Below are 13,559 nucleotides of genomic sequence, written 5' to 3'. Positions count from 1 at the left end.
TACTTCAAATTTGACTTTTTCTGTCTCTTCAAAAAAAAAAAGGTGACAAAAAACCACTAACAATTGCCTGTATTTACAGATGACATACCTCAGCATAGAAAGTAAAAAAAAAGAAAATGAAAAGTTATTTCTTCCAAAAAAAATAATGTAAAGCTTAAAACAAGAATTGTAAGAATAGTTCAGTGAAACCCTATTGGACTCTGGACTCACACTCATTGCCACACTCGTTGCTTTGCCACTTCTGTCCCCCTTCTTCTCTCATACACACACACACACACACACACACACACACCCATATATACATATATGCTTGCACATTTTCCCCCAAACCATTTGAGAGTTAGTTTATCTTTAAATATTTTAGCTTGTATTTCCTGAAAATATAACCAAATACAGTTATTCAATTCAGGAGATTTAACATTGATATAATAGCATTGTATTGATATAAGTATAGTAGAATTGCACTGATACGGGGTCACAGTCCATATTCAAATTGTGCCCTTTGCCTCAGTAATATCCTTTCAAGCAGTGTCTTTTCCCTCCATCCAGGATCCCATCCAGTAGTGCTCATTGTGTCTGGTTGTTAGGTCTCCTTGATCTTCTGTAATCGGAAACAATTCCTCAGCCTAGCTTGTCTTGCCTGGCATTAGCATTTTTTTAAAAGATTTTATTTATTTATTTAGTTGATAGAGAGAGATTACAAGTAGGCAGAGAGGCAGTCAGAGAGAGGAGGAAGCAGACTCCCTGCTGAGCAGAGAGCCCGACGTGGGGCTCGATCCCAGGACCCTGGGATCATGACCCGAGCTGAAGGCAGAGGCTTTAACCCACTGAGCCACCCAGGTGCCCCTGGCATTAGCATTTTTAGGAGAACAGGGGAGATCCCTCATTTGGGGTGTTTCTGATATTTTGTCATGATTAGAATGAAGACACATCTTCCCATCAATAACTACAATCTTCTTTTTGGTACTCTAAGTCCTTAATAGGATTGTTCAGTAGCTGATGGCTGGCAGACCCTGCAGCCTGGGCCACCCAGGCAGTGTGCACACTGTCTAGTGTCACCACTCAGCACACAGTAGGCATTTTCTGACACAGTACCCAGGGGCTCTTTCCAAAATAGGCGAGCAGCCATTTCAGCTTGAAACCTATTTTTTCTCTCCTCTTTATAGGTGTTTCAGACATGTAAAAGCTCCTGAAACAAAAGGCCACATACATTAGCAAAAACAGTGAGGCTATCTAAATGTTCTTCTGCCACTGATAGTTAGCAAGTTACATTTTTAAACTGAAAGGTTGGCTGAAATGAAGGTCTGAGAATTATGAGTGAACATCACTGGCAATGCAGAGACATTTGTTAACAAGACTTAGGAGAGATGGTCGCCTCCAGGCCAATGAATCAGCACATAGGCTGCCCATCTTCAGGTCAGGGCTTGCCAAACACAGGTGATGGGTTCAGTCCGGAGAAGCTTCTGTGGGAAGTGTGGCACATCTGTGTCAGGGTTAATGTTTACACGTGGTTGGAAGAAATTGTCCAAGAACTGCTTCTTTCTCTTGTCCTTGGCACCGAAGAGGTTTGTGTCTGTCTTCTAGGGCTGCGGCGGCATCTGGGCCCACGGACACGTTATAGATTCTGAACAGGATTCCACATCTCCTCTCAGCCTCTCTCTCTGCACTCTTAGCTTAGTGCCCGGCTTCCTTCCTTTCTACCTCTCTTTTCTTCTCTTCCTCCCCTTCCTGTCCTTATGCAGTTATTTCTGGTCTTCAAAAACCCAGCCCTGGAACATCATCACAGAGCAGTTGTCTCTACACTATGATGCTAGGTCTTGGGGCTTCTAACCATGATATTTAGCGCATCTCTCTGTTTTATAACTCGTATCTTAGCCCTACTTTTGAACTTAGGTTCTCACCTGCTCTTTTTTTGCTTTAATGAGAATCTCCTAAACGGCTTCCTTATGCTCTGTGCAAAGCCAGGGATTACTGCAGAGATCAAGGAGAGAGTGGGCAGCTCTGTGAATTGTTGCTTCCCATTCATTCATTTCCTTTCATCTATCCATCCATCCATCCATCCATCCATCCATCCAGCAAGCATGACTTGAGTCTCTGTTATGTGCCAGGCACTGTTCTTGGAGCTAGAGACACAGACACAGCTCAGACCTGAGTCCCTACACACAGAGCTTATGTCCGGTGGAGGGTCAGGCATCATACTAGTAAATAAAGCCAGGGAACATGGAACAAGTGCTGTCATGAGAATCAAACAGGCTAATGGGAAAGAGAGTGGAAAATGGTTAGGTCACTCACCCAGCTCCTTCCGAGGGATGTCCTCTCTGACTGTGGGCCCTGGTGCTTTTCTGCCCAGACTGCCTGCCTGCTCCATCTTCTCCCTTGGGCTGGATCCAAGATGAGTGTGTGGGGAGATGCCAGCAGGGCCCCAGGAGCTCCTGACTGATGACGTATCGGAGATGCTAAGTCATTTGGAGTTTCTAGGAGACAAAACAGGGTTGTGTACATTTTACAGGCAGAACTGGGTCAAGGAACTGAGAAGGAGTTCATTTGAGAATCTGACCAATTATTTCCTGAAGAAAAAGACTTAGTTTGTTCAAGGGGAAGCTAAGAGGGCATTATTATTTGTTTAACCTAATTTTTCTATGAAAAAGAACCAGGATAGGTATTTGTCTTGCTTATGCTTTCTAGCCATGATGTAACTATACCGTGGAGTTAATTCAGATGATGTTCTGTACCTCGTAGCAAGTAATTACCATTCCATTCACATCTGCCCCTATAATTGGACCATACACAAGTCTCTCTTATGGTATTTATCTTTCATAGCAAAGGTAACAGACTGAAATTATGGCTGAAAACCAGGTAGGTGTTATTTTTGTCACATCTCATGAAAAAGGTCATGCTTTTGGGCTACTAAGGTGTGAATTTTTTTAAAGCCCATGGGGTTAGCTTGGACTGGGAATGAGAGGCAGGAAGAGCTACATCTCTCCAAGGGCTTGATTGGTAACAAGACCCCAGGCCAGCATGATGGACTCTTCTCCTCTGGTGTCAGCCTGAGCTGGTCATGTCACAGATGTAGCTGTGAGCTGTGTTCAAGCGTGTATTAAGGCAAAACTCATGGACCCTTCCTCACGCCTGCTCTGTGCAAAGCCAGGGGTACTGCAGAGATCAAGGGGGGAGCGGGCAGCTCCATGGAACAGAGATATTGCTTCCCACTCATTCATTCACCCTTTCATTGCACAAGCATGTCCAGGGTATCTATACTTTCATCAAGCCGGACTTCAGCCACTCATTTGGTAATTTGTTGGGGGCAGAGGAGCGGCAAGAAAGTGCGGGTCCGATGCCTGTGGTGGCACAGAACAAGCACAGCCCTCCAGGCCAGGCCACCAGCCCATATGCTTTCACCGAAGGCGGAAGCTTCCCCATTCCCCACAGCGTGAACCTCGGGATTTCTGTGGCCGTGCCATGTCATGAGAGCTGCGGGCTGCTGCAGCCCAGGCCAGAACCCCCGAGGACGTTCAGGTTGAAATTCAGCTGAAGTTCATTTCTTGGGGAAATGCCAGCTGAGGACACGAAGGGAGGACGTGAGGTGCTTCTCTCCTTCTCTGTCCTCTGCACTCAACTCCTGATTCCAAAGTCCTGGAAATGGCAAAGGCCAATGGAAGGGCTGAAATGAACCCCAGCCAAGGTGGGACAATAGAGGCCTCCCTTGAGATGCCGTGGTCAGCAGAGTGAAACCAGATGGTCAAATTTGGAAACAAAGTTCCTCGAGAAGCAGAACCCGGGAATGGCCCAGTGCACAGGTTTAGTCACAGGAACACATGGCACAACACACAGAGAGGACTCCTCTACCCTGCCTGGACTCAGACAGCTGCACCTCGCAGCCTTGGGTTTCTGAACAAAGCCAAGCGTCCCTGTGATTCCCTGCTGACCTGGATCTCTCCCCCACCCCCAGCCTCCATCCCGTAGGTCTGCCACCATTTGTCTCTCCTTCTCCTGGATCCCAGCACCTAAGTGGGCCATCCACAACGTGGTGTGGACCACTCACATTGTGCCTCACCCTGGAGCAGCCGCCTAATTAATCCAGGGAGACAGACCCTCCAATAAAAGAAAGAAGAAAAAAAATCTAACAGTCTTCCATCTCCAAGAGCCTTATTTTGATTTTTCTGATACAATATGGAAGTCTCCCGAAACATACAAGTGTAACCCCGAGGATCGAAAGAGAAGGAAGTATGGTGGTGGTGAACACCGTCCCATCGGAATCCAGCGGGGAGAAGCACTGTCCCTTGGTAATTATGAGCAGCCATTAGCATGGCATCCGCTCTTTGTCAGAAGCCTGTGGTGACAGTCTCTCTGCAGAGAGACAGCTCATGGGGTCTGCCGATGCTTAGAGGCTGCAACACACCTCCTGAGGGAGATGCCGCCCTTAGCACCATGTGGAAGACCAGAGCTGCTAGGATTGTGTTATTGTCGGTCCTCTCAGATGCTGGCACAGAGGCACAGAGTGTTTATCATAATTTTATAGACACGGCTAACAAAAGCTTCCCTCACGAAGGGAAATTAAATGTTAAGGTTTCACGGGTGGTGGTGGCAGGGTGGGTCTGGGAAGCTGCAGAGGGTTGGGAAGGACAAGGGAAGTGTCATTTCCTTTCCTTTAGGAAAGAAAAATATGGGGTAAGCCATAAACATAGCTCCATTCCCAAGCTGGCAATTCTTGCACGTAATCTGTTTTGTCAGGCAAGTCTTCAGTACAGATTAGAATGAAATGCCAAGTAATTTCCACCTCTCAGCCACTCATGTCTGTGAACAATGAAGAGTGTTTTGATGCATGTCAGTTAATGGCATTTGTATGCTTACAGATTTAGTCGTAGCAGCAAGGACTAAGGAGTGGGGGATGGTGTTGGGGCTATCGCGTGTGTGTGTGTGTGTGTGTGTGTGTGTGTGTGTGTAGAGGACGGACGTGGACGAGTGTTCCATAATCCCTTTCTGACTGCTTTGGTTCATGACAACCCAAATTGAAAGTGAACCAAAAACAAAATCTAAATAAGGTGACCCTTTGTTGTTAATGAGATTCAAAGCATCAAAGATGATTTCCAAGACCTGAGTCTGCTCAGAGGAGGGGGTCTGTGCATTTAGGATGCTTTGTCGGGCAGATTCTATTTCCTTGGAAAGAAAGGGGGCAGCTGCATTGCTGCGGCCAAACCTCTGGTTCCGAGGGCATCTTCCCCACAGATCTCGACAGTTGCACCTGAGTCTGTCGCCGTCCTCCTCGGCTTCATCCTGACAGAAGGCAGACATTGCAAAACCCACAGGTCGAGTCACATCATCTCCTTCCCCCACCCACATCACTGCCCTTGCAGCTGTGCATCCCGAATCCCCAGCGTGGGGTGAATTTGGAGGGCAGGAGAGAAACGAGCACCCACAGAAGTCCGTCACCCCAGGATTTAAATAAAACCTCGCCCTTCTCAGGACTGGTGTGTGCGGCGGCTTCCTTCACTCATCCTGTTACTCAGTTGGGCCAGGAGGACGAGGTTTGCACTTACCCCTGATCGTTAGGAACAGGAGCTTTTGCTGGAAGTTGCAGGCCAATGTGATGGTTGGGTAGGTAACAGTTAACACTTCTGTCTGGTGGTCATGGTGAAGGAAGTCTCTGTGCTCCACGTCTAGTAGGTTAAGTGGGTTTTTCCTTCAAGGGAAAAAGCTAGCAAAGGCCTATTAACTTGACCCGGGTGCTTACATGTTCCCTGCTTGCTTTTTCAATCACTGGGTACCAAATCTGGTAGCGTCCCGCCCAGTTTTCTCACAACCAGCAAGGAACTCTTGCAGGAATGCTTGGGACATGCAGAAACCTTCTCTTCCTGTGACCTGCAGGAGTCCCAAGGGCCAGGAGAATTAAAACAGATGTGTCAGGCTCGACCGTTCTCACCATGAGTCGACAGTGTTTACACCCTGTGCTCATCTGGATCAGTCCCCACGGTGAAACTCTGAGGGCTCACAGTCCCGTTTTACCCCGAGGACACTGAGCCCCATGGCTTTCCCCAGACTGCACAGAAAGAGGAATCAAGCCTCTGGGTCTGTCTGACCCCAGGCCCCAGTTCTCTGCCAAAGCCTTACTTTTAAGAAAGTTTTCCACTATAACTCAGAATTGAGCTTACTTGCTAAAAACAAAATGGTTGGGAAAAGAAGTAGCTCTCATTATGCCTATATACTGGTGCTGAATTGTTCTGGAAGTTGTAACGTTGTTTCCTTTGGGTTAATAATGTCAAGTACAGTGTCTGCAACTTGACTCTGTTGGACAGAGGATTGTTTTGCCTGTAGGAAGTCTGTACTTTCTCAACTGCATTTCAGAAGCTGCATTAGTAGTTGCATTCTTAGATAATCCAAAGGCCCATTTTACTGCCAGTTCTGGGCTTTTTAAAACTTAGATTTAAGGCAGTGTGTCTAAAGCAGGAATAAATGGAATGGCATGATTTGGTCTCCCTTCTGCACCCAGGGAATTTGGGAAAGTGGTGGAGAGTAGGCAGACTGCCAACCTTCGAGAACAGGAAGGGCAATGTCTTCTGACAACACTGCGGGGCTGGAGGACTGTGGCCAGGGCCCAGGTTCTCCCCCATGACTGATCCAGAGCCCCTTCTTCCTCCTCCCCTCACTCCCCTCTGAGATCCAGAGGCATGCATTGTTTTCTCATCATTTGGGGAGTGAAAACAGACCTCTCTGTCATCAGGGGCACACATCAGTGTTGGGGGGGCAGGCACAGAGGTGAGGCCTCATCTCTGTTTCCTCACACATAAACCAGGGGCAATGATACTTCCCTCCCTGGGAGTCTTAGAGGGGTATGGAGGGCACCTGGACCACCAGGCACAGTCCAGCTTGGGAAAGGGGGCATTCCAGAAACTGCCATCTCATCCAGACATCACTATCCCTTCTCAGCAAACCTGAAATCAGTCTGTCTTTGATAACCATTTAAGATCTTTTGACGTTTGGAGGGAGTAGAAAGGTGGGAGTATATGGTGCTGGAGGTGAATATTGGGGCCCAGCCTGCAAAGACTGTTTGAGAGGCAATTCTGAAAAGCAGTGCTCTCGGGTCGGAGAACTCCAGGGCATCTCCTCAGGCTCTTTCCTCTGGTACCCTTCATGATCAGAAGGACTCTTTAATTTCAAAAGCAAAATCTCTGGCAAAACACCAAAATAGAACCGAGCACCTCAATCAGCAAATTGCTTCCTAAGGAACTCTCTCCATGGGTGGAAACACTAATGGTAACTAAGGGAGCAGAGGGAGTTGGGGCCCAGGAGTCCTGCCTCCACCAAGGCCCCACCCACCATGGGGTAGACAGAGAGACTTCTGGTCCCCAGGGCACAGAGGTGGGGAGAGCCCAGGAGAGACATTCCTCCAAAAGGATTGCAAGATCTTGCTAAATTGTATTGCCGAAAGCCTGAGAAATGTCCAGAAATGAATTCTAAGGGTGTTAGACTAAGGAGGATGGAAGAGAGAGATTCTGAATTTATGTGTTAGAGCAAGCAGCTAGAAGTAGCTCTAAAAGGTTGCTTTGCTGATTGGCCGTAAGTTGGACTCAATGGCTCTACATTCAGCAAGGTTCTAGAACTTCCCTGGCATAATGCAGAAGGAAGGACTGAAAGGCTTAGGAAGCCTAGGAGGTTGGAGTAGATTTATCATGTGTGCCCTGCATACCCACTTCCTCACCATCCCCAGAGTAGGCTCAGAGGACACTCTGCTAAGACCCGAAGAAATATGTTAGCAAGGCAGCACCAACTGCCTTGCAGAGCTCTGTGGGGGGCCGAGGTCTGTAGTCTGGGCATGCTGGTGAGGATTCTGGGGTCACTGTGTGGCAGAAGCCAAGGACAGAACTTTACCTCCAGAGACAAGGTCATAGTAACCTAATGGGCATCATAAAATTTTTATATTGCCATCCAGCTCTCCTACCAACATTCATCATATCATGTTTCCCTTTTCTATTATTTTTCTGTGATTTTGCTATAGAAACACCTGAACACTGTGTAGCCCGTGTTGGCTGTGAATCAACTAGATGCCTCTACTTGGATCCTTTTTAATTTTTCTTCCTAAAGTTTGATATTGGAGAAAAACACTTCCAAGGACATGATGAGTTCTACCAACAAGTTATCTTTTCGCATAATGAACTCTGAGCCCCGGGGCATTATTTAAAAAGAATGTTCCAAAGTGTACACCGCTCCTCCAGGAATCCCCAAGGCAGAGCTCTATAGGACCTCTCTACTCTGGCATTTGGGTTATTTCTGTGATACGCTGTTGGTGACAATGATGGTGATGGTGATGATGGTGGCTGTGACTGTTTATGGAGCCTGTGGATTATCTCTTTTATTCCCTCTGACAGCCAAGGAGGAGAAGTGTTGTGCTGGTCTTTATGTTACAGATGAGGAAACTGTCAGCTAATCATTGGCACTCTGTCTCACTGACCCTTACCTTTTACCCTTCCACCCCAGGTACCACGCAGGCTCTCTATGGGAGTCCCCTCTGAACTCCAGCCACACTACCCTCTACTTGATGAGTACTAGGTGGTCAGACCCTCAGAAGCAACCACAAAAGGTGGGCAGTGTTTTACAGTTAACTGTGCTGAGGCATTGGTGGGGGAGGGTGGATTTCATAAATAGCAAAGCCTCATGTGGACATATTGTCTTGTTCAATTACAATATTCTGGTTCCCTGTTCTGTGGGATGCAGCTGAGGCTTCGGATAGATGAATGAGTGCCTCAGGGTCATTTAGGGGTGAGTGATGGTGACTCTCACCTTCTGATTCCAGGACTCCCCTGGAAGAAACAAGATCATAATCTCATTATACCTGCATAAGCTGCCCATGGTCCTATTAACAAGTAATTCACACTGGAAGAGGCAATAGAAGTGGTGTTTGGAAATGTCTGCCAGTGCTCTGGGTGTTAGTATCCTTCTGGCAGTAACCTGCTCAACTGAACTTCCTGGCCATTCAGTCTGAGTCTGTGTTGTGGACAAGCTGCCTTGTTCTTCATTACTGTTTCTTTGCTGGTCTGAACCCATTGTGGGAGTAAAGAAAATAAAAAGCATTAACTATAAAGCTAGCCCCTAGCAAATTTTTATAAGGATTAATAGGCGGCTCCCCAGAACAGTTTGCTTTAAGACCCATTGCCTCAGTTTACCCCATCTACAAAATGGGGACAACACTGATCCTTTTTGGAACCTCTTGAGAACAAGGGGAATGAAAGTCAGGTGTATCCTCAAATGAGAAAGCAAGCTTTGCAGAGGGTCTTCTCTTTCCAGCCCTTTCTTCTCAGTTCCTTTGAAAGCCCCCTGACCTCCCACACTTCTCCTGAGCCCCCAGGTCTGTAGCTGTTGTGTCTGAGAGTAAGAGGACAAAGGAATAACATCAGCAAAGTTGTGGGCTTGGTGCTTTGTCTAAAGAGTATTGTATTGCCATCCTACCTGGGTTTTGTTTTATTTTCTTTCTAAGAATGAGGAATGGGGTGAGGGGAGATTGGAAGGAACAGAGCACCTGGACCCTAAAACAGGAAACTCTTCATCCTCTTGCCATTGTGCTTAAAAGACCCATGAAAGCATATCTCTAGAAGCATTGCATGAAGCAGGAGCTAAGAGGCACTTAAAGGTTCTGTGATAATGTTAGCTGTGCCCGTCAGTACGTCTTAAAAAATACACAAGTGCAGGAGAGACTTTCCCACTGATCATGCCCGCCACCCCTCCCAAATCTTTTCAGCCCAGACTTAAAACAGCAGGTTAGCGATGAGTTAGGCCTTCTTTGGTGTAAAGAAAGCAAGCCCCCATGAAATTCAGCTGAGTCCTGATGCTGCTTTTTCTGAGTCTGATGTTAAGTGGCTAAGAGGGTGACCAGTTTCTGGAATTTTCTGTAGAATGAAGGAGGCTGGACATCTTATGTTGTGTCCAGAACAAGGATGGAGATGCTCAGCAGTACCTACAGGTGGGTAGGGTTTTGTTTTGTGCCTTGGGACAAGGTGTTTGTACCTTATGACAAGTTGGTAGCAACCTGGCCATGGGCAAGACACATGATGTCTGATTTTGAGTCTTAAGAGTATTGTTATTCCCATGTTAGCAGGAAGGAAACTGAGGCACAGGGTGACCTGAAGCATGTGGACATATTATAAGGCTAATGAATGCAGCAAAGTCAGATGGGGCCACAGCTGTGAGGATGTGGCTTCCCAGCCATGCTGATGTCCGCTTTCTACTGCATCGACATCCATGGGGAAGGGGTCCTCAATCTTTCCATGTCCTGGATGGACCTCTTCTCATGATGCTGTCTTTAAATCCTTATATTAAGATACCTAGGGTTTTAAAGGAGCTTAATTTGAAGTCTCATGGATATTCTATTTCATCCATAAAAAATTACATAAAGAATTTTTTAAAAATAGTGTTACTAAGGAAATTGCATAGACCCCCCCCCCCCCGATTTCTACCCTCTGCCTTGGTCCATCCCACCTTCCTGTTCCACTGTAAAACCCCTACCCCATGGCAGGTGAGCCCATTCATTTGCCACCAGGCCTCATAGGCATTTTTGAGGTGTAGTGCAAAGGGCCAGAGGAATTCACTAGCTCCAGCTGATCTCGGGCTCCTTTAGGAGCTAACAGAAGTGGGTCCTTGAGCTACTCCAATAATGACATTCTGCAAAAGTCATGTCAGTGATGTGCTCAGTCTAGAGTCTAGGGAGTGGACCTTCCAGGAGGCAACTGCTCCCAGCCCCCAGAAACTGTCAGAAAGATTCAGACTTGTAATGTGTCCTTCTGTTTTGCTAGTGATCTCTAAATAATGGCTGGGAGATCTCCTAACAGACTGTGAATGTGACATTGCAGCGAGCCATCACAGGGGGGCGAGCCCAGGTGTGAGTGTGTGCACCAATATTTCCCCCAGCTCAGGGCTGCGAGTGCAGAGGAGCGGTGACTCATCATTCTCAGAAGCCTATTCTTGTTATCTTTTCTGGAGTGTTTTCTGTTGTTGTAGAGGTAGCTCATTCTGTTCTACAGAACCTCCCCTCGCTCCTGTGTTAAACCACATTTCATTGAAACATTTTCTTCCTCCAAGACTACATTAGTTGCTGCATTTTGTAAGAGATCATTTTGGGAGAAGTCCTGGAAAGAAGAGAATGCAAACCTGGTGTGATAGAGGCCAGCTACTGTGGGAAGGAGCAGGACTTCCAAAAAAAAGAAAAGAAAATCAGGTCTATGCTGAGAACCAGAATTGGCCAACAAGGCCTTTGAAGTCTCAATGCCAGTCAAGGTTTTCAAACAACAACTTCTCTTCTTCCCTGAGAAAAGCTGCTCGGTCAAGCTTCTCCAATATATATTTTATCTGACAAGAGGAATTTTGTCCCCTGCAGTGGACATGACAGGAGTCAAGACGGGAGGGGCACACAAAGCAGAGAACAGCCCACCTGACCTGGGCGGCAGGACTGGCCCTCAGCCACTGCTGTCTGGGAGGCAGATGCTCAGGTATGGTAGGAGGGCTTCTTCCCAGTCCTGGGCCGGCAGCAGGGGGCAGAGGAGAGGTCAGCAACCCTGTAGATGCCTCAGCTCCGGTCATTGGGCGATGGGGCTTTGTGTTCTAGAGAAAATGAAGACAGGACTAGCTTGTTCATTTATTAATAGGCGTTTGTCACACACCAGGTTAGGAAATAATCCCCCTATTGTCATTATGTCTTAATCCTCCTCTTGTCAATATGTCTTCAGAGGCTTGCAGGGGAGGGAGGCGCTTTTCAGAGAGAAATGCGGTTGGGTTTCTTTTTATACAATGGGGCATGGCCCTAAAACAGAATGTGTTTCAAACGTGGTATTTAAGGTATGGAAGAAACTTCCATTTTCAGTGGAGTTCTAGATCTCTTTAAGAAGTCACTCCTTCCGGGTTTTTTTTTGTATCAATAAAGGCTTCTGTGTATTAGGTTTCTTTAAAGCCAGTTTTTTTCCTGTATTTTGCTTGGATCCTAAAATATTAATAAGCAGCATCATTTGGGAAAGGCAAGCAGCTGATAACCCTTTGGAAGCTCTTAGTGCCTCAAGAAAGTCTTACCCACGTCTGATAAATTCATGTGGGACTTCACCCCCCTGGAGCATTCCCTCCCACACCCCTCTGAGACAAGCCTAGTCACTAAGATGACCCCAGTTTAAAAAAAATGCAGCAGCTTTCAAGCATGGTCAAATTCAATGAAGAATTACGAAAGCAGAGTCCCGAGAGCAAAGTCAGAAACAGGCCTCTTTCCGTTGTTTGATTGTCAGTTAAATCTTCTAGAGTAGAAAAACCTAAGCACTTTCTATCCCTCTGCCGAGACCTGAATGCTGAGTACTTTTCTAGAACTACTGAGGGACTGGAGGTAGCCAACTTTAATTTAGCTAAAAAGAAATGGGGAAGAAAAACAAACCCACAACTAAGACACCAAAGTCAGCATAGAAAAGAAGAAATCCATGATGCTAGCTAGGTAGGTAGCATTCATGGCAAAAATGAATCTTCTGGCAGTGAATCAACCACTAAAAAGAGCTTCCTGCAGCACATGGCACAGAGCAGCCTTCTCAAAGGCAGTCGTGTGCTTATTATTCTGCTCCCAGCCTTTATTCCCCCTTCCCCCCACCCCATCCCGAGGCTGCACTCCAATACAGCAATTTAGTGCAAGGAGGAGCTTTGCCTCTGTGAGATTAATCACCAACAGGGGCCACACGCGTCTGGCTGGGATGTGTGATTGATCCTGCTGGAGGAAATGCAATGGGAAGCTAATGTTGCCTGGTACTCAGTAAGCAAAGTTCAGAGATGTTTGCATTCTGCTAGGTAAGCATGACTCTCTCAAGACTCAAGCTACATGGACTGCCCACTCAGCAGGAATTCTTGCCAAGGCAACACACAGTTGTGCCTCAGTGGACTTGCCTTAGCCATGGAAGCCAGAGAGTCAGAGCTGCTCGTTTTGCAAATAGCATGACTCCATCGTGTGTTAATTACACGAAGTATCACAAATCCATTCTATTCAAGAGACTGGCAAATGAAAACTGGGTAAGATCTGTGCGGTAGATTTGAGGTGTATCTGATTTTTCTAATCACTGGAGGGTGCCAGATGCTAGAATTTCCTAGTTTTTGCAGAAAAAGAGTCTTCAGGTTTTATAGGGATTTTTGTCACATTCTCCCTTCCCCACCCCACTCCCCTTCAACCTCAAGTATAGGATTTACAAACAACTAAAATGAAAAGGAAAATATTGCGTTTGGCATAACTATAACTTGGAACAGATACATGCTAAAGAGAGTTGGTAATTCAAGAGGTCTACCTTGACTCAGATGCCAGCAGAATGAAACGTATCATGCCTACGTATCATGCCAGCGTATATTGTAGCCTAGGAGCCTGGAGAGCCAGGAACTCTGGGCTCAAACCATGGCTATGTGGCCCCTTCCCAGCTACAGCTTTGGGTAATTTAGTTGCCATTTCCAAGCCTCCGTATTATTTTTTTTAAATAATTTAGTACTTTTATTTCTCCACTTTCTTAAAGTGGGAAATTGGGAAAATAGTACATCTCACCTCAATCAGAATTCAACCAGATAAT

The 13,559-nt window shown here is 46.5% G+C and overlaps 1 pseudogene; it reads left to right on the top strand.

The window, feature by feature from the left end:
• The first annotated feature begins 3,334 nt into the window (after positions 1 to 3,334).
• LOC111159010 overlaps positions 3,335 to 13,559 on the top strand; it is an 81,195-nt pseudogene continuing 70,970 nt past the window's right edge.

Source organism: Enhydra lutris, unplaced genomic scaffold, assembly GCF_002288905.1.
Source record: "Enhydra lutris kenyoni isolate GAN:26980312 unplaced genomic scaffold, ASM228890v2 scaffoldscaffold66, whole genome shotgun sequence".
Classification (NCBI taxonomy): Eukaryota; Metazoa; Chordata; class Mammalia; order Carnivora; family Mustelidae; genus Enhydra; species Enhydra lutris.
Note: the sequence above shows the minus strand (reverse complement) of the source record. Positions and strands in the feature narration are given on the sequence as shown.